Source organism: Cololabis saira, chromosome 15 (genome assembly GCF_033807715.1).
Source record: "Cololabis saira isolate AMF1-May2022 chromosome 15, fColSai1.1, whole genome shotgun sequence".
Lineage (NCBI taxonomy): Eukaryota > Metazoa > Chordata > Actinopteri > Beloniformes > Belonidae > Cololabis > Cololabis saira.
This window is the reverse complement of record NC_084601.1, coordinates 10,575,420-10,599,002: the sequence shown is the minus strand read 5'-3', so window position 1 is coordinate 10,599,002 and position 23,583 is coordinate 10,575,420. Positions and strand designations below refer to the sequence as shown.

At 41.1% G+C, this 23,583-nt stretch overlaps 1 protein-coding gene across 1 annotated transcript in view; it reads left to right on the top strand.

The window, feature by feature from the left end:
• Positions 1–23,583, top strand: part of atxn1a (ataxin 1a) — a 105,553-nt gene that overhangs the window by 8,544 nt on the left and 73,426 nt on the right. The window contains exon 2 of the mRNA XM_061742440.1: positions 17,751–17,914. The gene's annotated coding sequence lies outside the window, so the exon portion shown is untranslated. The remainder of the gene's footprint in view (positions 1–17,750; positions 17,915–23,583) is intronic.

The following is a 23,583-nucleotide window of genomic DNA, read 5'->3' as shown; positions in this document are numbered from 1 at the left end:
CAATGCCCTCTGAAACATTTCATCTCATTACGATGTGGTACTTCCTGTTATGGCCTGAATTTTAGTCCGTCCAGTCATAAGTGTTGTCCAAGATCTCTCCCGTCAAACCCATGGGACTGACCGCGAGTGCTGCGTAGAGGGATGCATGGGTGGATATCTGGGTTGCTCTGTCTGCCGTCTAGCTTACTGGTATTTGTGGCTCTGCCAGTTCACCTTTCTTACGGGGTGATTGATTGGCTGGCTGTGGATCAGCCTCATCTGGCTGGAAATCTGTCTGGATGCTTGGCTGCAGGGGAGTTGGCTGTCGAGCTTTCTGGGGACGTGCCTGTCGGACTATTTAGCTTTTACTTCTGGCCCCTCAATTTAGCCATGTAGTAAACCAATGACATTGGAACAGGGTCATCTGGCGCTGAAAGAGGTGCGCTAAAGCGAAATCACGGACGTACGGTTCTCAGGACCTCTTCAGGACTACCTTGCTATATTTCACCTCACCATCCTTGACCAGAGGTTTGGATGGTGTATCTCCAGGGCCTCAGAGTCCCCTGAAAGTTATTTAATGACCTACATCTCTGAGGGATAAGAGAAGTTTAACTCTAGAAGTAAATTATGCAGATATGTTGTCTGTCAAGAAGAGCAGCGGAGGATAACTGCATACTTGTGTAAATCAATTCTGACTAGATTCAATACGTTCTCGTTTCACTGCTTCACCCCTGATTTGCTGTTTTATTGATGTAGTTGTGTTTGTTTTCTGCAGCATAATCTGAACCTCATTTAAGATGCAATTCCACCTGTACTGGCAGGATTTAGTTTTTTTTATGGGGGCTTTTTTGTGTACAGTTGTATATTTGGGTGTTTATGCTCTTTTTGCTACCTAGAAGTGCGTATATTTTTGTGTATGCTGCATCATGTCTTATGTTCTGATCCCCAACCTCCCCTTTCACACACAAGTCTTTTAGAATAATCGTTTTTCTTTTTTGTACATGCTGTGAGCGACGTCCGTGAGAGATTCATGCTTCTACCTTCTCCTGTCAACGACTTTGCGCCATTGAACCCCTTTCGCAGATATCGCAAGATGTTTCCACAGCTCCTCTCAGCCGCACGCGTGTTTACAGGTCCTCGTATGAAGCACACAATCAAAACACATTCAAGGCAAATCTGTGCAAAAGTATACAGTAGACACGGGACGCGCTGGATGCAGCTGTGCTTTAGCCACGGTGCACGCTCATCTGCAGGGGCTTGCCAGGGGGAAACACCTGTTCTAGAAGAAGAACCCACTCAGAAAGTACAACCTACCCTCATCGCATCAGAAATAGCCTTTTGTACATTCCACAACCTCAGTTGTGCGTATGGAAGGTTATTAACGCTATCATGTCAGATATTGTTAAGCCCTACTTTTAAATAAAGTGCTTTTGTCATCAAAATCATCACATGAAGTGTTCTTCACTAAACTGAGACTCTCACGTGACATGATAACAAATAAAAAAGCAGGAGATAGTTAAAGCTTTTAGTGTTCGTTAGTTTTGGTTTCAGTGCGTCTCCTGTTTTATTTGTTCAAAAACACTTTATATCACCTTATTTATATTAGTGCAGGAGGCAAATCTCCGTGTTTGTCAAACGAGTTGGTTCAGTGAAGAAGGTGTTTTATGTAAGCGAAGAGGAATAGCTCGACAACCCTGAGAGGAAGCGATTCAACTTCCCCTTCTCTATGATAATTGTGAGAAAAGTTCTTGGACTTAACTTTCACTGTCGGAGGCTGAAATTGCTTGCGTGCTCGCCAATTTTTTCCTCCATCTCTTTTTCAGACGATTGCTGCAAAATCTTTGAGGAAAAGGGAGGCCGCATTGTGCTGCATCAGTGTGTGCTGTCAGGCGACCCGGGTCAGCGGAGTGACAACAGTGTTATTGGTTAGAATAGCTTGTTTTGCCAAGTAGAAACACATTTTAGCTTGGCTCTTTGACTACTTCTGCTGCTAGCTCAACCTCAATGCTCTAATTCAGCCCTGAACGTTACCTGAGAGCGATGTGCAACGGAGATGATCATTCCCTTCTTCAGAAGGCATTCAAACAGAGCTGCTGATAGCATACCACTGTGATGCATTTGCAAGAAAAAGGAGTCAACATTTTACGTCTCTTCTATTTTTAATGCTTTATTTATTATGTTGCATAATTACTTCTGACGGTTCAGAAATGCTGTATGCCAGTGCTTGTGAGTGCACGCTGCACTGAGGGTTACTTATATGCCCAGCTGTGCAGAAGGAGAAAAAAAGAGAAAGGAATTCCTCATCTCCTATTAGACCTCTCACCTTCAATTAGCTTCAAAATCCTGCAGCGGGCAATCCTTTTGAGTGAGAAGATGCTTTCCCCTGCTTCTTCTCTCAGCCAGGGGCTTTACTTCTTGAAGCGCACACCCAGTCACTTTGGTTTAATGTTACATGAAGTGCCATTAGCTCATCTGCTCTCACACTACCTTCAGCAGGATGGCCAGCTGAGTGCACTTGCAACCTGGCAGGACACTCTATCCGACTGCTGATAAGGTGGTGAGAGACGCATTTCGCGGACAGCACTCACTCTTACTTAAACCGAGAGGACTGGTGCATGGGGAAGAGACTTGGCGTGAACATTTGGGTCACGGAGACATTTGTCATTATCAGAAATATGCATAATTCAGTTGTTTTCAGGACATGTGGCTTGAACAAAATAAACCTGTCACAACAGCAAAGGAGAGTGTTTTTCGCCAACCAGCACATTGCACACTTTAGCTGAGAGTAGTTTTTTAGACCTGATGTGAAATAACATAAACTCCTCTGAGCAGATCAGGTACTGAGGTGACATTTCTGACGGCTCAGCAGGCAGCCTGCAATTTATATTTGCATTGAAATGTTTTGCCACCTTGCCTTGCTCTCGCGTCGCGTCGTGTTCCCAGGCAACGAGGCCACGGCCGTGGTTGGAGCAGGTCGCCACAGAGAACGTCTGGAAGGGCCGGAGTAGTAAGACTCGGTACTATTATTTGCCGGTGTGGGTTTGGTTTGTTGGGCTTTTGAAAGAAAGCAACGTGAATGCACTCAGACTGCTGACCCTGCAGTTTGCTCAGATAAACCTGACCTCATGACATCTACCCGTAACTATAATCCACGCTGCTGTCAAACATCATGTGACATCTGCAAACACTCCCAGTGGATTAAGTCTTGGTTTCTTTGTAGATTTGCTTCTTTTTGTACATACTATATTAGGGCTGAAACGATTCCTCGAATAATTCGATTACTAAAAATGATCGAGGACTTTTCTCTGCCTCGAGGAATCGTTTAATTTTGCAGCTCAAAGCAGGTGTTTCGCCCGGACTACATTTAATGCGGCACAACGCGCTGACACCACACACATAAAGGAAGAAGAAAGAGGAGGATATGTTTGGTTTTTGTAACATGCCATGCTCAGGCAGTCTGCAATGGCCCAGACGGGAGACACATGTAGCTCAGTGCTTAACTTTTATTTTTAATCTGCTCTATATTCTTCTGGTGCGTTCTCCTATATGTTCCCCCTCTAACCCGGTACATCGTTGGTTCCTCTAAACATCTGTTCCCGCTACAGTTTTAACTAAAAGAAAATGTGCTCCAATACAGCAGGTCTCATAATTGTATTTTAAACACTGCCAAAACTCAAAATCTTAAAGACCTAAACTTAAAACTTAACTAGAACCTAAAATTTGCTTGACACAAATGAAAGTTCAATTGAAACACGTGGGAAAAACACCTAATCTTTTAAGTTATGTGTGTTATCAGGTGTAATTGCATTTTTAGATTAGAAATAAGAACATTTCTTGGTAAGATCCTTAGTTTTTTGAGTGAAGGCAGTGAATTTGTTCAACTGGTGTAAGTTCAGGGTTTTTAAATGCACAGCCATGAACCTACTGTATTATATCATTTAGTCTTAGTAATGTCAATTAACATCTAACATCTTATGTATATTTATAATTGCTCTTTAACTAAACAAAAATATGTTTTATCCGATTAATCGATGGAATTTTCAGTAAAATACTCGATTACTAAAATATTCGATAGCTGCAGCCCTATACTGTATCAAACTTATTTTTAGGTGTGTGACGGCTTGATCTTCAGGAAGACATGACAAGCTCGTTCCAGTTTAGTGTCTCACCGGAACAAGGAGTATGTATTTGTTTACTAGATGGGCTCTACATTTGAGGTTTGAGGTGGTACCGGTCACTAAGGTTACAAAGTTTGTGTGGGCCCATGCTGTCCTTCAGCTCGGCTGGTAGTGCTGACGGCTTGTGTTTTGTTTTTGGTTGTCTTGGGGACGTCAATATATTGACTGTGGTCCAAATACAGGGATACTGAAGACAATGGCGCAAGTACTTGTGAAATAGTGCTGGGTGCTAGTCGTCCTCAGAGAAGGCCTGCAGTCTTTATTCTACGCTCTAAATGTACTCTGAGCGTAACACAACAATTAATGTCAGATTTGGACTTATGAAAAGTTGCAGGGTTAAACATAAAAGCCTGCCCAAGTGCACATGTTTGATTTCCTGTCTGCTGACCTGCTGCACGACTGTCAGCGTGACCCACAGCCCGGCTGATGTTCAGAAAAAGGCTTCTCTTGGAAGTGATCGTTTGTTCTGTCGCATTGACTTTTTCTGTTTATCCTTCGGTGCTGATGTTGAAACTTTCAGCAGAACGACTGCTATTCTCAAAAACCGGACACATCCGCAAGTTCAAAGATTCACGTTGCAACATTGTTCTTTTTTCGGTTCCCGGATCATACCAGAGAAACCCGAGTCCTCCTGTGATCTAATTCTCAGAGAACTTGCACAAGGCTCCTAAGAAGCTGCCGGATTTGTAGGGTTTCTATTTGAACTTTTTTGCAAGCCCTTTTTTTGTCTGTCCTGAGTTGTTTGCCAAGCACAACACATGATTAAAGTCCACCAATAGTAACACTACTCAGTCCTTTCTGCCGCAGATTTGGAGAAGAGATTTGTGGGGTTTATTTTGTTGTTGTTTACTTCTAATCTTTTAAAACTGAGGCACAGTTTCATAATGCCTAGGAAAAGTAGTAAGGTTGTGTCTTTTACTCATGTATATTTGTGGTTTTTCTGTTTGTAAATGCCACAAGATGAAAAACGATCTCAGTCAAGTTTGTGTCATCTGCTTCTAGCGTACGGACATTTTAACGTGAGAACTATGATGAAGCTGAATATCAAAGTGAGGATCACAGCTGGAACCGGCTCCAGCAAACGCCGTGACCCTGAATGGTGGGTTTAAAAATATTTGATCCACGTGACCACCAGTGTGGTTGTTGTCTACAATGTTGCAAAAGTCCCTTAAATCTGTTTTAGGGGCACCAAAGTTCCCAGCTGTTGTTTTCAGCAAAGGTCACAAATCAAATGCTCAGATCATCTGTTAACAGTGCAGATTGAAACGTATAAATGGGCCATGCACAGATCACCTTATTGTAATTAAACTACAGCATTTTATTTTTCTGATAATACCTCAGCATGCAATATTTAGTACCAACGTTACTATGGTGAGGAATGCAATATCACTACTGATTTCACTTTAATGATGCCTTTCAGTTCCCCAGGATATTATTTAATCCTTTAGATTGATCCTTTAATTTGCGCTCTGCTGGAAAGCTTTGTGTAAGCTGTTCTTAAATACTATAAAGTGAAAACAGATTGAATTCCCAGCCAACCATTTTACAATAAAAGCTGACACAGGTTGCTTACAGCTCTTTTACATGAGATAAGAGAGAAATGGTTTCCAGGCAAGACTATGGTGTTACTATTTGATGTCCTGATTGTTAAAATGATTATATCCACTATTCTGTTGGATGTTAGGAATGGTCTTATAATAATAATAATACTAATAATAATAATGAAAGAAAACCCTCACAAAAACAGTAAGTGTTTTGGTCACATGTTCTCATTTTCCCTGCTGCTTTGCTACGGGAATCACTCAATTATTGAACTGCTGCTATGCGGGACGTGGGCGTGCGATTGTGTGGATGTGCCTCTGCACACTTGCATAGCACTGATTGGACGTGACAATGTGTACGTGCGTGCGTGCGTTTGTGTGTGCGGGTGAGGTGGGCTGAAGGAGTTCCAGTGATTTCATAGAGCAACAACTGCGTAACAACTGCCCCACTTTCAGTCCTTTAATCATGCATAGACACTCGGGGCACTCCTGTTTGTGTTGTTGCACATGCATGAGTCTGTGTGCGTAGTACTCGTGTTAAGCAGAGTGGAAGGGAGGGATTCGGTACAGTATGTTTCCAAAGGGAATGCACTTAGTACTCCCTGACCTGAGTTTACCCTGTGTGTGTTTGTGTGTGTGTGTGTGTGTGCGTTTTACGTGTGTGTGTTTACGTGTGCAAGTGCTTACCAATGAATGCCTCTTCTCCTGACCTAGAACACACAGTCATTGCAGAATCACTGTACTCATTTGGATCCCTGACTGTGCAGCTGCTCGCCGGCTCCTGTGATTGTCGTGTCTTTAGTTGGGATTCATTTTCAGACATTTTGATTAAAGTTTTGACAGAATACAAAGGTTAAGCACTGAATATAGAAAAACTGTGTGAACCTTTTGGATATAGTTAGTAGGGCTAAGCAACATAGTGAAAATGTATCATGCAACATGTGCAACAACCATATTGCAAAAGCAAAAAATGGTGTTCTGTTATTTTCTAAGGACCATGTATTTTGTGTGTTTTTATAACAGTTACAAGGTGCAGGTTTCTCTGTATTTTGGAAAGAAAAGAAAACTATGATGAGAGTATTTGAATCAACTAGGTGATTGGGTGCATGATAGGCATTAGTAGTATTAGTACTGATCCTAAAAAAAGCCTCTTTAATTCTGTCCTAAATCTGTTCTAATGCATTTTATTTACAAAAACTGCTACAAGCCAAATGTCCATCTAAATGAATAATAAAATACGAAAGCCTTCCTCAAATTTGACGCTGTGTAAACAACGTAGACCAGAAGAGAAGATACAATCGAGACAAAATGTAGACTCTGCGAACTACACATGCAACGCCGTTTATAGTATGCATCATGCACTGCGTATTTGTCCCGGGGTTATGGATAATATGAAGTATGCCACCATAAAACTGCGCTGTGGTACAGCTGGAGGCCAGACACGTGACTGCTGCATGAGTCGCAAGTCGTAAACCGGAACTCCATCTGGGTATTTCATAGATATTGCAGATTGTATAGTTGTTTGCATCTTGTAAACTGCATATTACATGTTGTCAAAATCATTACGTATTTAATTAACGTCACTGTGTGCTCTGCCTCACTCTCAGCGACGGGGAAGGACGAAAAATCAGAATTAACAATACTAGGACTTGTACCCTCAAGGTGACGGTTATTGCAAGTACAAATACACATTTTTGTATTGTTTGTTTAGATTTTTACGATGGACCTTTGTTCCAGCCCCCAGATTTCCCTGTGGTTACTTGCAATGTAGCTTCAAGGTTGCGGGAAAGCTGCATTAGACATGTTTTTGTGTTGCTCTCAGTGTTTCCATTCTGTCAGCGTTTATCGAACGTGGTTCATTACAGAAGGTTAACAGGGTGTGGCTTTGCCTGTTACCTTAGTTACGTAACTTTTCAGTCTTTTGTAGCTGTGAAAGGGAACATATTTTTATGAGATGTCACATTACTGACAGTGTTTGACAATGACATAACCTGAAGTTGCCCCGATTCACCCGGTTTAACCTCTCAAAAGTAGTTTTATGGTCCCTGGGCCTGTCAGTTTACCAGATACCAATGTCTGTCTCTTGAGTCCTGCAGGCGGAGGGCACGCAGGGTAAAATATTCAAGTAAAAACACTAATAAACATGCATTATAAAAATACACACAACAGTCAAGGTCAAACAAACATAATCTGACCATATTTGGGTTAAGGACAATGCAGAATATTGGAAGTGGGCCAACAGCTGACGCACACACGTACAAACACACAAACACACACACACTCCTGTCAGTTTGAGTCCTCCTTTTAATCTCTCCGTACCTTTTGTCCTCTGTCTTGGTCACTTGGAGGGGACAGCTGGCGCGGCAGTGTGAGCACCTGTACTTTTCGTGTGTGTGTGTGTGTGTGTGTAGTTACGCATTTCAGGTAGATTCGGGGGTGGGGGGGGTGCGTGTTGCTCTAGCCAAGTGTTCATTACTTCATCAGTGTGTGTAGTGTGTGTGAGCTGCATGCGAGCACCTGTGCTGCCAGCAGGAACCCGCTTTAGTCAGGTGCTTCCTGGCGTATGCTGGTGACTTCCTAAGGTCATGCTGTGAACCCCATAATAACTTTTATCCTCTTAAACTTGACTGGCTTTACTCTGAAAAGATTATTTAACTGTGTGGTGAATGGCAAATGACTACAAAAACGTTTAAATAAGACACCAGCTCACTATTTTCACTGGCGTTTGATTTATTAGCAGTTTCAGAGAGAGCAGTGCCTCAGTCATAGGCTAAGCTTTCTGTGCATCTTCTTGAGGTTTCATACTTAGATTTTTATGTTTTTTTTCCCATTAAAACAATCCTTTTTATGATGGTTTAGACACCGCTGCTCAAGGGATTTCTGCTGGTAATTCAAGCACGTTGTAACATCTGTTATGATGCGTAGCCATGCCAACAGGAGAGTTGTTTACATGTGGGAGCAGCTGATTTAGGTTTCCCAAGCCCAAGTTATGCCCAGAATGAGACTCCAAAATGTAGTTGGGTTAAAGAGGAGACGTCAAGGATGTAGGCCAAAAACAAAACAGTGGAGGGAGGAGGAGGTTCAAACCACTTCTGCTCTTGAGCAGAATCTAGTTCTGTGTTTCACCGAGACACAGCTGCAGGAACATGTTCTGGACTCACTCGTACAAACAATATGGGCAGAAAGAGACTGCAGGCAGAGCAGCGAGAGGATCGGAGGAGTGATAGCAGCACATTTTAATCCCACATGGTCTTATCGTGGATATGATGATGTAGGGTGGGGGATATGGGAATTTTGGCGATAGTGATATGATACGATATTTTGTAGGACAAATGTTCAAAATATTTGACAAATTATAATAACATACAATTGTAAACAATAAGTGTTATAACTTATTATAACACATTGCACCCTAACATGCAAATGTAAACGTGTCAAGTATGTCTTCAAATATTCAGTATAAAACTAACCAACATATTTAGAATTTAAATTCTGTATAGAATATTCAAATACAACAAAATATAATAAACTTCAAAACTAACATGCTCACTGCAGTTTTAAAGTAATAAAACAGAAATAATGTTCCTCACAATCAGGAACATCAACAGTGAAATGTTATAATAAGAAAGCTTGCATCTCTCCCAACCTTACTCCACTATCTAGCTGCCTTTCCACGTACACACATCGCAGCTTCAGATTCTTAATCAAAAACACAAGCGTATTCACTTTAGCACTTTAGTCTGCCATGAGTTTGTTGGGAGGCAGTTTCAGCTCTTTCTGTGGATTCTGAAATGCCCGAGGAGGGAGGAAAAAAAAGGTTTTGTGAATGGAATAGTCCAATCACCTTAATAGGCTACCATGTTAAGTGCTTTTTAACACGACGTGACAGGAGTTTTCAGCAAGAAAAAAAAGCATACAAAAGAAAATTGACGGCAAAAGTAACGTAGCATCATCTTTAGCAAGCCCAAACAAAAAAGCGGTGCACAAAAGGGAAAAGAAAAAAAGAGCCAGGATGATGAAATGACAAAATTAGATGAGTTTTTTTAACTGCAACCGAGGAAAAGGCCAGTGCCCAGCCGGAGGACAGTGCCAGCTACCTCCATAGATGAAACAGCATTTAGCACAGGGGGAGTGAGCCAGTCACAATGTTAGCTTAAATGGCGACAATAGCAATTCTCTATAGTGGCTGTGCATGTGTGTGTGTGCATGCGGTGTATGCGCTTTTGTTTAGGGCAGGGGTGGGGGCACAAAAATAAATATTTACACCGGGGCCTATCCATGATGTTACGCCACTGGATTTCTCGCAATCTCCACGCAGCAGTGCCTTTGTGCTGTCATCTCATCTCATCTTAGTTTAGGGGATATTTACAGTTACATGCTCTTTTCCTGTTGACTTTGGATCATTTGCATATTCGCAGTACAATTACAACATGTTTTTCTGCTCTTAGGAAATATTTGCATCCAAATTCTTTTCCACTAATTTGGCTAAACTTTGATTACACCAGTCATAATACAACGAAGTTGTAAAAGATACAAAGTAGTGCCTCCGTGCCCTTTTAATTAGATATTTGCATTTTGCTCTACAAGTTAATCCTTGAGCTAAAAGCTGCTCTTGACCCAGTTTCTATAAATTGCCACTCAAACAAGTAAACATACAAATGAAGTGAATCTAGTGTAGTTTCTCATTTGAATCCTGTGGCACACGGGAACCTGCTGGTATCATTTTTAACGACTTCTTACATCTTGCTCGTCATGGTCTGCATACTGCTGTGCTCAATTCACATCCGGAGTTAAGTCGGTTCACCTTTTACTCTTATGGAACGACACGTTTTCCACATTTTCTCAAATTGTAGCCTATTTTCTCTCCTCATTCAGTGAACTTGAGCTTTTATGGGCAATTAAACCATCAAAGTGAAACAGCTCTCTTGACACAGTTAAAAGTATGACAGACAAGTAAAAGAGTGGGACTGAGCTGACATTCAACACGCTGACAGACACGACTGCGTGGGAGTAAGTGAGGCTAATAAAAAGTTAGTGTCTAGGAGTTGAAAAATACAGAAGACCAAAACTGACATTAAAAATAAAAGCCGAAATATGTATATTTTGTTTTTCCTTTTCCTTATGTGCATTCCTTGTTTTTACACTCCCTCGTCTCCTCTTTTTACTTTACTTGATGCATTTCTGCCTCGTTATGCAAATGAGGAGGGCTGTCTTTCTCGGTCCGGCTCCTCTACTATTGGTCAATAAACAGGAAGAAGCAGGATTAAACTTTATGTTTCTTGAAATTACAAACAGCAGAAAAGAGCTAACGAGTGCTTTTGCCGTTTCTGGCAGTGTAGTTGATAAATGTCCTCAATATTGAACTAATTGATCTCGATTCTGTACATTTAATTCAAGACCAAAACTAATAATAATAATAGTGCCCAGATTTATAGTTAATCTACACTAGCTTCTTTGTCGGTTTATAATGTCCCTTTGACCACCACTACACAACATAACATTTATACATAATTTTAGAAATCTAATATTCAGTCTTCAGTTAGGGCTGATTGTGTAAACAACAAGGTAGTGAGAGCAGCATTATGCACACAGCTCAACCAATGTGAGGAGTATATATGTGTGTCATCGCAGGATGCGCAATAGTATTGATTTTGGCGCCATCCTGCTCCTTCCTATTTATTGACCAATAGTAGAGGAGCTGGACGAAGAAGGACAGAGCTCCTCATTTGCATAATGCATCAGGTAAAGTAAAAAGAGGAGACGAGGGAGTATAAAAACGAGGAATGCATGGGGAAAAGGAAAAACAAAATATGAAATATAGTCAGTTTTGGTACTCTATAGAAAAAAGCCTCAAACCTGCTTTAACAGCAACAGTTTGTAAAATATTATTAATATCTGTAATCTGTCCATTAAAACTGTTTCTACCTTTGTCATCCTTAGCTTAGTTTTAATTTGAACATTGGTTAATTTTTTTTTTTTTGCTTCAAGTTTCTCTTGTCATCCTTGCGGTGGGGCTTTGTGTACATAAGGGTTATTTTGGTTTGCTTGGAAGAACGTTTGTTTAAGTGAGGGGAAGTTGATTTATGTTGTATACAAATTACAGTTTTCCACAAAGTCTGTGCTGGGAAATGATAATCCCCTGGATGTTACGTTTCATTAGGGGTTTTGCCATCTAAAATTTGGCGTTTTGAATGTTTGGAGGGATGTGGAAATGTGCTTTGTGTGCGTGCATGCACGAGTTTACTGCTGGAACTGCATTGTGGTGTGAGTTTGAGTGCGTTTCCTGCAGGCCCGTTTCCCAACATCTTGTCCCTATTTTGGCATTGGGACCGTTGGGAGGGGATCAAAGCTCTGCCCTCTCTAACTCCCTCTGTACCGACGTGGTACGGCCAAGGACTGCCGAGTAATGTGGCAGTTATTGCTCTATTGTTCAGCCCTGGTAAACTCAGTCTTACTCATGCGCACGTCTGTTCACAGGTAACTCTGTGCATGTTAGAGAGAGTGTTTGTGAAGCTCCTGCTCTTTATTTTAGTCACTCTGTCTCACTTGTCCTTGTGTCATTGTGAAGTCATTACGTTGTGATGTCTTACACTATTATGAGGAGAGTAGACAATATGGTGAGAGGATAGATATATACAGTATATGAAATGTGTGTTTGTGTCCTATATATTAGTACGGTTTCAGCAGTACCCATCCTGAAGGGTCTGTACCCTTTTCAAAAGACTTTTAAAGACTACTATGAAGTACGCATGAGATGAGCAATTGCTCAGTCTGCAGTATGCAAAGTAGCTGTATGCTATGATGCTGCAGCATAATTACTTATATGGGTAAGATGAAGACTGCCGGAGTATGCAGCACCAGTAATGTGCACTGCAATCTACATACAGGACCCAGTACGTGGTTTTGACCGTGGGTCTAGTCTTTCTCTGGATGGTCAGCTGATTGATTAAGGAGATGGTGGAGCGAAGGTGGAGCAGCTTCTGTGTCTTTAAGGGAAGCTAAAGCAGTTAGGTCTTTTTTGGCTTCATGCATGCATGTTTCATGGTGACATCATAAAGGTCTGATCTGGTGACAAGGTCGGCCAAGGTTACGGTCAGCGTATGTTTGGTCGTATAAAGACCTTGATAGTAACGCAGGCTTACGGACCTCCAAAAACCTGTGGGTTCATCCAAGACTGGCCTGTTGCCGTGTTCTTGACACTTGCTGGGTGCCCTCTGTTCAGAGTAATGTCTGCACGCAGTTCTGTGTAAACGACCTGTCTTCTTTTGTAGTAACACTATTAGTGTATTCTGCGAGGCCGAGTGGTTTTGTTGCTGAAATAGATAAACTATCCTTATCCTTATCAGGGAAAACGTTTTGAATGAGGACCTTTGGGAGAAGAGAAGTCATAGGTCAAAACGTGGACTACACATGCGGCGTCAGTGTAGCTTTGAAAACCAAACAATAAAATAGATAAAAACTGCAACACCCTGAAGGAGAAAACAAAAAGGCAAACGGCATAAAACCACTTCTTTTAAAATGATTTGGTTCAAGGATGGACTGTTGCAAACACCAGCACTCTTTCTTGATTCTTTCTCAGGACTAAAAGCAAATAGTTGAAGCTTCTGTACGCGACAAGGACAATCTGGATGACTGATCTTCTGATGAATTCCTGAAACAGCTTATGCATTCATAAATCATGTAACAGCATCACAAGATTCTCAGTTTATTGTCCTCCTCTGAGCGTCTGATAAAGAAGAGCCGTACAGTGAGCAAGCACTTCCAGCTTGCTGTGTTAAGTTCCTCCCAAGACAACAAGTGTCTGGTGTCTCTCGTCTGAGACAGAAACACGTTTAGACAACTTTTGTCTGTGCTTTTCTTTGACCTGCAGTGACAGAGCTGATGGGTAGCGAGAGTTGCATAACCAAGAGCAGTATAATAGTATAATATAACCGTTAACCACTTAACTCAGTTTTAATTCTCACTTTTATTATAGCTTAGAGACCTTTTAGCCGTAGCGAATACATTTATCAGCTTATTCCTGACTCTTTATTCACAGAGGATGACTGTTACTGTGAGCTTTCACTTTAGTCTGGTCATATATTTGATAAGTAGCATTCGTGTTGTGACTTGTTAAATGGAAGATCTGCAGAGGAGCAGGTCTCCGGACCTTCACACAAAAATATGGAACAGTTAGGGCTGGGGATCGATTCAAATGTCAAGAATCGATTCGATTCCGATTCTTAAGATTCAGAATCGATTATCAAGATTTGATTCGATCCGATTCGATTCCGATATTGATTTGGATTAGTGTTATTAAAACAGTTTTTTGAGCTGTTGCATGAATGATATGACTGTAGTTATGCAACATATTACTACTAGTATTTTATTGAGATTCAACAGCAAGTATTGCAGCTAATGATGCTGTAAGGACCAATCAGCTCCCAGAATGCTGATAGAACTGCTTTCAGAAACATCATGTGGGTCAGAATTACCAAACAGATCCAGGGAGGAAACAGAGACGGATGAAATCGATTTTATTTTTTCCCACATTCCGTTTTTATTTGTTCCATTTTCGGTCTATTTTGGTTTTTAATTTTTGAGCATTTGGTTTTTAGCATTTTTTGCAAACGTAACCCCAAGACAGTATATAAAGTAATGAAATATAGACATTTTATGCAATTATAACCTAACACTTTAATGTTTTCATACCTTTAAACATATTTAAAGGCAAAAACATGGCACCAGTTATTCTCGGGTCCAACAAAACATTCCTTTTTTGGGGATAAACAAAAAAAAACCAAAAGTTGTAATGTAATGATGAAAAAAAAAACAAAACATAAATAAATAAAAAAAAAAAAAAACCCAAAAAATAAAAAATCGATCTTTAGACATATGAATCGATTTTTTGGAATTAATATGAGAATCGATTTAGAATTGGGAAATCGATTTTTTTTCAACACAGGCCTAGGAACAGTGGTTCTGAATGCAGGTTTTCATTCAACTGATCACTGAGCTGTGTGTCCGTGGGCCAAGTGACTCCATGGCTGTAGGTGAGTCTGGATTTGTCATCCATGCTGTATCTACAAGACTGGACGAGCGGTAGGATGTGTGCAGCGCCGGCAGCAGCATAGCTAACATGCTATGATCGTAAGCAGTGGATCCTGAAGGCTGTCAGCGGTTTTGCAGTATAGGATGTAAGGAGAGTGGTGAGCCTTTGTATTTGCTGCCCCAAATGCAGGTTCCAGCCATGGGACTATGATTTTTGTCATATTTGTCCGTCACAGCCATCGTGAGACCAAGTGGTGGGGTGCAAGTGTCATCAGTGTTATTATTATATCAACACTTACATTTGTTTTTTTCAAATGTAGCGGAGTAAAAGTAGTTTATTATACTCCAGAGGCCACAGATACTCACAAATGTGTGTATGTCCTTTACTTAAGTATATTTACTGTGTTACTGTCATTTCTACATCTAGGAACATAAAATAAAAAACCCCCAAAAAACCTCAATTCAACTGTCATTTATCCATCCATCCATTCATTATCTATACCCGCTGTATCCTTTGCAGGGTCACGGGGGTCTGCCGGAGCCTATCCCAGTTCAATTTCAGGCGAGAGGCAGGGCTTCACCCTGGACAGGTCACCAGTCCATCGCAGGGCCACATAGATGCAAACAACCAGACACACTCACACTCACCCGGAGGGAACAATGTCGTTTATTTTACAGCTAATTGATACCAAACCTTTGTTGTAACCAAAACATGCCTACATGGCAACCTTGACCTCGAATTGAGCTCCCATGTAACCCTGACAGTCTCTGAGAGAGACTGAGAGATCCTGGACCTGAGGACTGCTGCTTCTCTCAAAGTTACTATCAAAGTCAACGACATGACAGTCAAATACAACCTGACCTTAACTTTCACATCAACCCTCATCCGACCAAAGTCAATCACGCACGCACGCACGCACGTGCCTGTATTGTGACTTCCTCGTGCACCAGACAGGGTGAATGTAACTTTAGGTTTTATTGAGTGTTTACAGATCCTCCTCTGTGTGTAACACTTTCACATTAAATGTGCCAACCTCTTCCATGAAACAGAGAGATCAGTTGAATCCAGGTGAACGCTCTGCTCTTCATCGATTTGACTCCTCTTCTTGATCGGAGTTAAACGAGGGTCTGACTAAGGGTATGACAAAGCACAAAGAACAACCTGGTTGATGAGATATATATATATATATATATATATATATATATTTGTCATTGGAAAGGATATGATGGGTAAAAGGTTCATGTCTGAGATCACGTTTTGCTTTCAAACTCAAGTTAAAAATGCTATTCTTGGCACTGATGGAAACTTCTAACAGTTGGAGTAGCAGTCAGGGTTGTTGACTTTGACTCAGTCAGTCATGTCGACTCTATTAATTAACCTTTTCATGTACTTTCACATAATATTGTCATACAATGAAATCATAGGTACGTGATGCCTTTCTGCATTTTTAATACGTGACCTTTTCAAATGTCTGACTCACCGATTCAGATTTTATTTAGCAAAACATGATATTCTAAATAAAACATTTAAAACCTGCAGCGGGCTACAGGCCATTATATTAGTTTGACTCAAACAAATCTAAAAATAAAGAACCTTTTTTTCCCAACCGAGCTGCTGTACACTGACAGATCTACGCTCGTGCACATGTGCACATGGTGTTGTGGGTTATTAAAACCCACAAGGGTTATAATAACCCACCTGGGTTTGCTGCAAATGTTAAGAATATTTAAAGGCCCACGCTCCTTGATGGTATTTAAACATGACACGACGAATCAAATGGCATGATAGTCACAAGTCAACAATTATGGAGAAAACGAGGAGCTGTTTACAAACATTAAAGCTCTGCAAATAATGCTTGAAGACCTCTATCATCAGGACAGCGAGCCCTTCAGAGCCGCATCGTTGCAGAAGCCCCTTGGATGCTGCACTCTTGTTCAGAGAGTGTGTACATGACTCAAAGTACAAGCTAGAAACGTGCGCACCAGGAGTTTCATGTGATTCCCGTGCGTGTGTGTATTTGTAGACGTTCGTGTGTGTCAACTGTGTACAAAAAGGGAAAAGCAAGCTCAAGCGGTTCACTGTCCTCAGGGACTGTTGGTCACATGATCACATGTCCTGATTTTGTGTTGCCTAGGCAATGCTTTGTTTGGGTAGCTGCAGTTCAGGTGGTAAAGAAACTTGGACTCCCTGTGCATCCTCACGCTGAAGTCGGGGGGGGGGGGGGGGGGTAGTGGTCAGCTCTGCCTTGTGATCTGGGACATGTCACCGTGGTAACGGCCTTAAGGGTTACTCGAATAGTAAGAGAGCTCTAAATGGGTGCACGAGTGCTCGGATCCCAGGAGAGCCGCCCCTCACATCCCCCCATGAGCATCCCTCAGCACACCTGGAAAGGCTGATAGGTGATACAGTTCTGCTGCAGGTGATACCGAGCCCCACCCAGTAGTTGGGAATTAAGCACTTTGAACAACTAGATGTATTTTCTTTTGGCTTTTTAACAACAAAAAAAATATGACATGACACATTTAATGATAAAGTTAGAGAAAAAGTTATACAAGTGTATTCAGTCACATATTTGTTGACACCTGCGCATTGAGAACAGCAACAAGCTTATTTTGGTTCCCCATGAAAAACTTTCTTTACATTTTTTTTTTTTTCGTTGGAAAATTCGACGGTAATTGAGTCAAAGTAAGCGAAATTCATGAAAGAGGCGTGAAGCCAAACAGCTAAGGCCTGAAAGTCTAACGTGTGGATAAACGGTCAATCCCGTCAAGAAAATCATCCACTGATATGTAAGATCCCTCAATGGGGAAACTCAGGTGTTAGCAGCAGTACACTTAACACACACACACACACACACACACACACACACACACACACACACACACACACATGCAGGGAAGGGGGTAAAAAAGTTAAAGATATATATAATTACAAGATATAAACAGTATATACATGTGTTGATGTCAGGAAAGTAACTGATCATGTTCTCTTGGTTTTTTCCTTCGCCGGCTGCATCTGCAGACAGACGGGCTTGAACAGACGCACGGACACCGGAGACGCTTCTCTCGCTCTGCTGATGACATCCGGACTTCCCAGCAACAACTTCAGCTCCAGTCAGGTTCAGCTCTCAGCTGAGAAGCAACACCCATCTCCTCCACCCGCGTAGCTCGGCCTCCTTTGCTCCGGTAAGACCTTTTCTACACGCACGTGCGTCTGGCCCTTCAGGGGAGCGGGCGTGTTCGTTTGTGACCTGCTTCCAAGACGTTTCGTGGTCTCCCTGCTGTCAGAGCCGAGTGCTTCGTGGTCTTTTATGGGCGGTCTGTGAAACTATGCTGCTATTAAATCCATCAGCTCTCCACAAGTGTTTATAGAAGCTATACTTCACCAGGCTGTTTAGTAACCGTGGAAACCAGTGTGTAATTGGATTGCTGTGATTTTCTCTGATTGATCTGAGAAAAAGAGATGGTATTAGTGGAGTTGTGCTTTCTCTGTAATTCAGCCTCTTTTTATTACGAGTGAATGTTGGTCGTGCAGCACTTTACCTGTTAAAACATGACCGTAAAAGGCGACTTTAGTCTTTTACCGTGTTGTTAGTTGTTTGTTATGCACCAGATCATGCTGTGGCTTCAAGAGATAATATTTGCAATTATTTCATCACAAGCTCTTTGGTGTCAGAGCAGAGAAGATAAATGTGGGGGATGCAGGGGCAATAATAAGGTTGTTGTTGTTCCATAACTGCATATTTACACCTATTTGTCCATTTAAAACATAGCTGTTATGAACAAACTTATGACCAAACCTGTCTGGAACAAATGAGTCAAGCTTTTTTTTTTTTTTTTTCTACTTTTGATAATAAAAATGTCAGCTTTGAAAATATTACAGCTCTAATAAAACAAAGTGATGAGAGCTGATGGGTGTTTCCCTGGCTCATGGATTACACTTCTTCAGGTCTGTTTCATGTGTTCTCTCTGTTTCATGTGATTTCATTTAGTCTTTCTGGTATCTTCACAGTTCTTCACTTTGATCCACTGTGATGTCGCTCAACTCGGTCCTCTCCCAGAATCCCTTTCTGTCTGTTTTTGCTCTTTTGTTCCTCTCTCCGCCCTAACGCTCGTTTTTTCCTCCTCTCTGAAATCCCACCCTCCACTTTATCTGCTGCAACTCCTCCTTCAACAGTTTACCTCCACCCCACCAGCTTTATGCTGAATTCTCCTCAGTGATCTTTAGTAGAGTGAACAGAATTCATTTATTTGAGACAAATCGAGACAAGCCAGGCTGTGCTTTGGATCTAAGTGAAGCTTTGGGTCATTGGGGTGTTCTGGGTTAGATGTGAAGACAGAGTAGTAAAGATATGGTGTTTGTACCAGCTCTAATGAAACTACATGCATTCAGAAGCGCTTCAGGGAAAAAATAAAGGTAAAAACTGGAGCGGAGCAGCCTGAAGAAACTTAAAGCAGTTTTTTATTTATTACCCATCAGCACTTTGCAGCGATACTCACCAGCAGCATTATTAGATTTTGCTCTGAGCTACTTCACTGCGCTCAGGGACTTGTTTCATAACTCTACAAATGTTTTGAAGTACAGACTAATTAGTTTATTAAATAAAATTTTCAGAGAGGAGTATCCAAGAGAGAAGGGAAACAAATAAAATCCACTGGGAGAAGTTTTAAGGAAAGGTAAAATTTAGATGAAACAAATGAGATAATAATAATAATAATAATCATGCAGGCTTATTGGATAGTTTTTTTTTTCTTCTCACAAATGTAACATGTCCCACCTCTTTCATCTTTTCTTCAGCTATCAGCCACACTGCATGGAAAGAAACATTTAGGTCCGTGGTGCTTTCATCTTTCAGTCCTCTTTTGTGCTGCTGACGGTTGCCGTTGTCTGAGCAGACGGAGGCGACAGCCTAAAAGCTGAAATAAATAGTGGGAAGCCATCGTGATCAGCACATGGAGCGCCGCTACCTGTCGAGAATACAGAAACTGAAAATGTAGACAGTATAAATTGGATTTGGTGTAATAAAACATGATTAGCTGTGTTAAAATCCTCTATCCTTACAGAAGACCAAACCCCGATAACGACCCGCAGTGACAGCGACCTGCATGTACGCAGGGGATGAGCGGGATCAGCGGGTCACACTCGCCTCCTTATTTTCTTAACCACTTGCATTAACAGTCCAAAGATGTAAATAGTGATGTGTAATATCCCGTCACCTGGTGTTTATGCAGTTTATGCGGGGCAAGTTGAACCCAGCACCCGTCCTCTCGGTGTGCAGAAGAAGAAGCTTGTTCAAAGACAGAAATCTAATCCAGAACCAGCAACACTCTGCTTCTGTGTAGGATTATTCATAAGTGATCTATTTATCAGAATAATTGTTGAGCACGTGTCACTTTGCACAAAATATTCACACCAGAAGGTGTTTTCCTTTTATAAAAACAAGTTTTCAATGATCACAAACTGCTTTCATGCAGATGCATGACGCAAGTTTTTCAGAACATCTGTGTTATGCATACCAGGAATAAAAGGTGTTTTTAGGTTATTTCAAGCACCTAAAATAAGCATGAACTCCAAGTCAATGCTGAGCCTGAAGACTACTTGTGTGGATGCACATGCATCAGTGGAGCAGCTGCTCCTTTGCACATACTCCACACGCTACACCCAAACACGTGGCCCAAGCAATCTGCTACAAAGAAACGGGCGTCTCCACTCAGAGCCGCCCGCTACTCCAACACTTTACATAAATACAATAATAAAGGTCTGATTGAAAGTAAAACAGGGTATATATGTGTGTAATACTAAAACGTGCAGCTATTCTACCGTCCTGGCATCACGACAAGCACGATCTGCAAGTACTAAACCATGAATTATGAAACCAAGGCAGGCAGTTTGATAACTTTGCACGTGGCCATGTGGATAAATTGGCTGCAGTTGAGCTCGGCCTGACGTTAACACCAACATTCTGAGTTTAACCTGGGGCTAAGCTTGACATTGAACCTGACTTGAGGACAATATCCCGACTGTCATCTGTGAAATCAGTGAAAATACAAGAGCAACAGAGCTGAAATGACTGAGGCACAAAATGAGATTGAACAGACGTACCACTGTAAAACATTAATTCCCGGTCCCTGGGCGACCTGCCTGAGCGACCTGCTTGCCTTATTCCTCATCAGAAATAGGCGGTAACATATAAGCCTGAACACCGGATGCCCCTATAGACGGCGACCAATAGTTTAATTGAACTCCCCCATGAAACATGCGCTTCACAGAGGTTGGGGTGTGATCTTCATGAAATACTGCAAGTCTTGAGGGGGATACTAGTTTCAGGCTAAGAGGTTACCGGTAAAAGTCTAGCTCGCACCCAGATATTCAGGGGGAGAAAACGTGTTCAGGAAAAGTTAAAGCTGAATTCTTCATTTTTTTTTGTGATAATTTTAATTATTGAGCATTAATAGCACAGCACATGGATACTGATACAAAAAGGTTCACAATGCTCATTTTTATATTTTAACACCCCTGCCCTCCCATCCCCTGAACAGGTTGGACACCTAACCAACAGAATTGTAAAATTGAATGAAAAATAAAGAACAAACACAAAGAAAACAGACCAATTATGAATATAGCAAGTCAACATGCACATAAGCACATATACGCACACTAGGGCTGGGCGATATATCGAGATTTTAATATATATCGATATATTTTCAAACACGATATGGTACGAGACAATATCGTTTATATCGATTTAAAGAAATTATTTATTTATTTTTTTTTAATGATTTTGATATAGCTTATTTTGTAACAAATTGACTTGAATGTTTTATTTGAGTTTTGCACAAATGTTTTGTTATTTGCACAACTGTCAACCTCAGTGGAAAAGTCTGCCTGTTACTGTCTACATTGTATTAATTGCACAGTGTATTTTAATTTAATTGTTATTCAGGAAAGGGATATTTGTTTTATTTTATTCAAGAAGCATTTTTATTCTATATATGCAGGCAGTTTATTTTGATATCATTTGTTTTATACATTTTGATATTGTGCAGACCTCTGTTAATAAAGGTACCTGTGTGACATTTGGCACGAGGCTTTGTATTAAAATTGACTGTTTTTTTAAGGGTTTGCCTCAGAAAAAAATTAAGCTAACAGAGATGCTATAATGCTTTGGGGGAAACCCCAATTAAGGCACAGAAAAAATATCGAGATATATATATCGAGTATCGCCATTTAGCTAGAAAATATCGAGATATGACTTTTGGTCCATATCGCCCAGCCCTAACGCACACATACAGGTGGCTGCTATGCGATATCTAAGTGGGCACAGTTCAGAGTTTGCTGAAGTACAGTAACACCGGATCCCAGACAGAAAAAAATTTGTCCTTGGACCCCCCGAGAGTATATTTGATCTTCTCCAACTGTATGAAATGTGTCAGATCGCTAAAGCATAGAGACACTTTGGGTGGATTTTTTGACTTCCAGTGCAATAGTATTCTTCTTCTTGCAAGCAGCGTTGTAAATGCAATAACATTTCTATAGCTTTTCTTTAATGTTGTATGTCTAACACTTGTGGTACCAAATATGGCCATAGCAGCATCGGGTTGAAGATCAATATTCAGTGCTTTTGATAACGTTTTAAAGATGGTGGACCAGTAATTTACCAGGGCAGGACACAACCAGAACATGTGTGTTAAATCAGCAGGAGTGTTTTGACACCTGTCACAACTCGCATCTGTGTTAGGATATATTTTAGCCAATCTTGCTTTGGAAAAATGCATGCGATGTAGGATCTTGAACTGTATTACGTTTAATTTGGCACAGGAGGTGCTGTCATTAACTCTTAATAGAGCGCTTTCCCAAATGTCCTCCTGCAAGTCCTCCCCTAATTCTGAATTCTTCATTTTTGTGAAGTTTTTACTCAACTAGCTGTCTCTTCACTTCAAACTCAGAACCTGCTTAGGGCTTATTTACAAAGTACGTAAAGATGATCGTTTTTGATGAGGATATGAGAGAAATGATGTGTGCTGGAATAAAGAGTAAAGACTTAATCTCTTCCAAAGGCATTACCACGTATATCAAATCAATGTTTAGAGATGGATTTCTCTTATCTTTCGTTCTCCCATTCTTGGACTTACTGCATCCGCAGCAACAGTTACAGCAGCATCAAAAATGTCAAATTACTAATTTAATCCAAGATGCCTTCACTGAAGAGCCTATGCTGACACTTGATTAAAATGAAAAAGGATCAAATAAACTATCCCTTTCATTTGACATCTAGAGTGCTTGGATCAATGTCAGAGAAGTTTGTTCTAGTAAGTTCAAGATCGGGATTATTATCAGCTAAATGTCAGTTTAGTCTTATTTACTTTGTGATTTCTCTGGTGAGGGACTTTTAGGATTGCTCAATGAAGCCTTGAGAGAGTAAAACAGCCTCGATAAATGAAGGTCACTCCCTGTGTGTGTGTGAGAGAGAGTGTGAGTTTTCCCCACGTCTCTGGTTTCTTGTAATAGCTGCTCTTGGCTTGATTTGATCTGGGCCCCAGCTCTAGTAGGATTGAATTGGTCTCTGAGAGCAGAAGAAACTCCCCTTCTCACACACACGCACACCTGAGACCCTCGACAGCGTCTGCAGCCGCCCTGCTGAAAAGAGAGAGAACCAGGGAGGACGGAGAGGGGAAGCAGGAACATGTAACACTCAAGGGTTAGGAGGGTGGAGAGAAAGAGGAGAAGGAAAGAGAAGCTAGTAGCTAGAATAAGAGAGACTGGAGAAGTATTGAAATGAAGAAACAAGGAAGGAGGGGGTTGTCTTCATAGTCTGGAGAATATATTCAATAAAGCTCTAATGAGAGATCCGTTT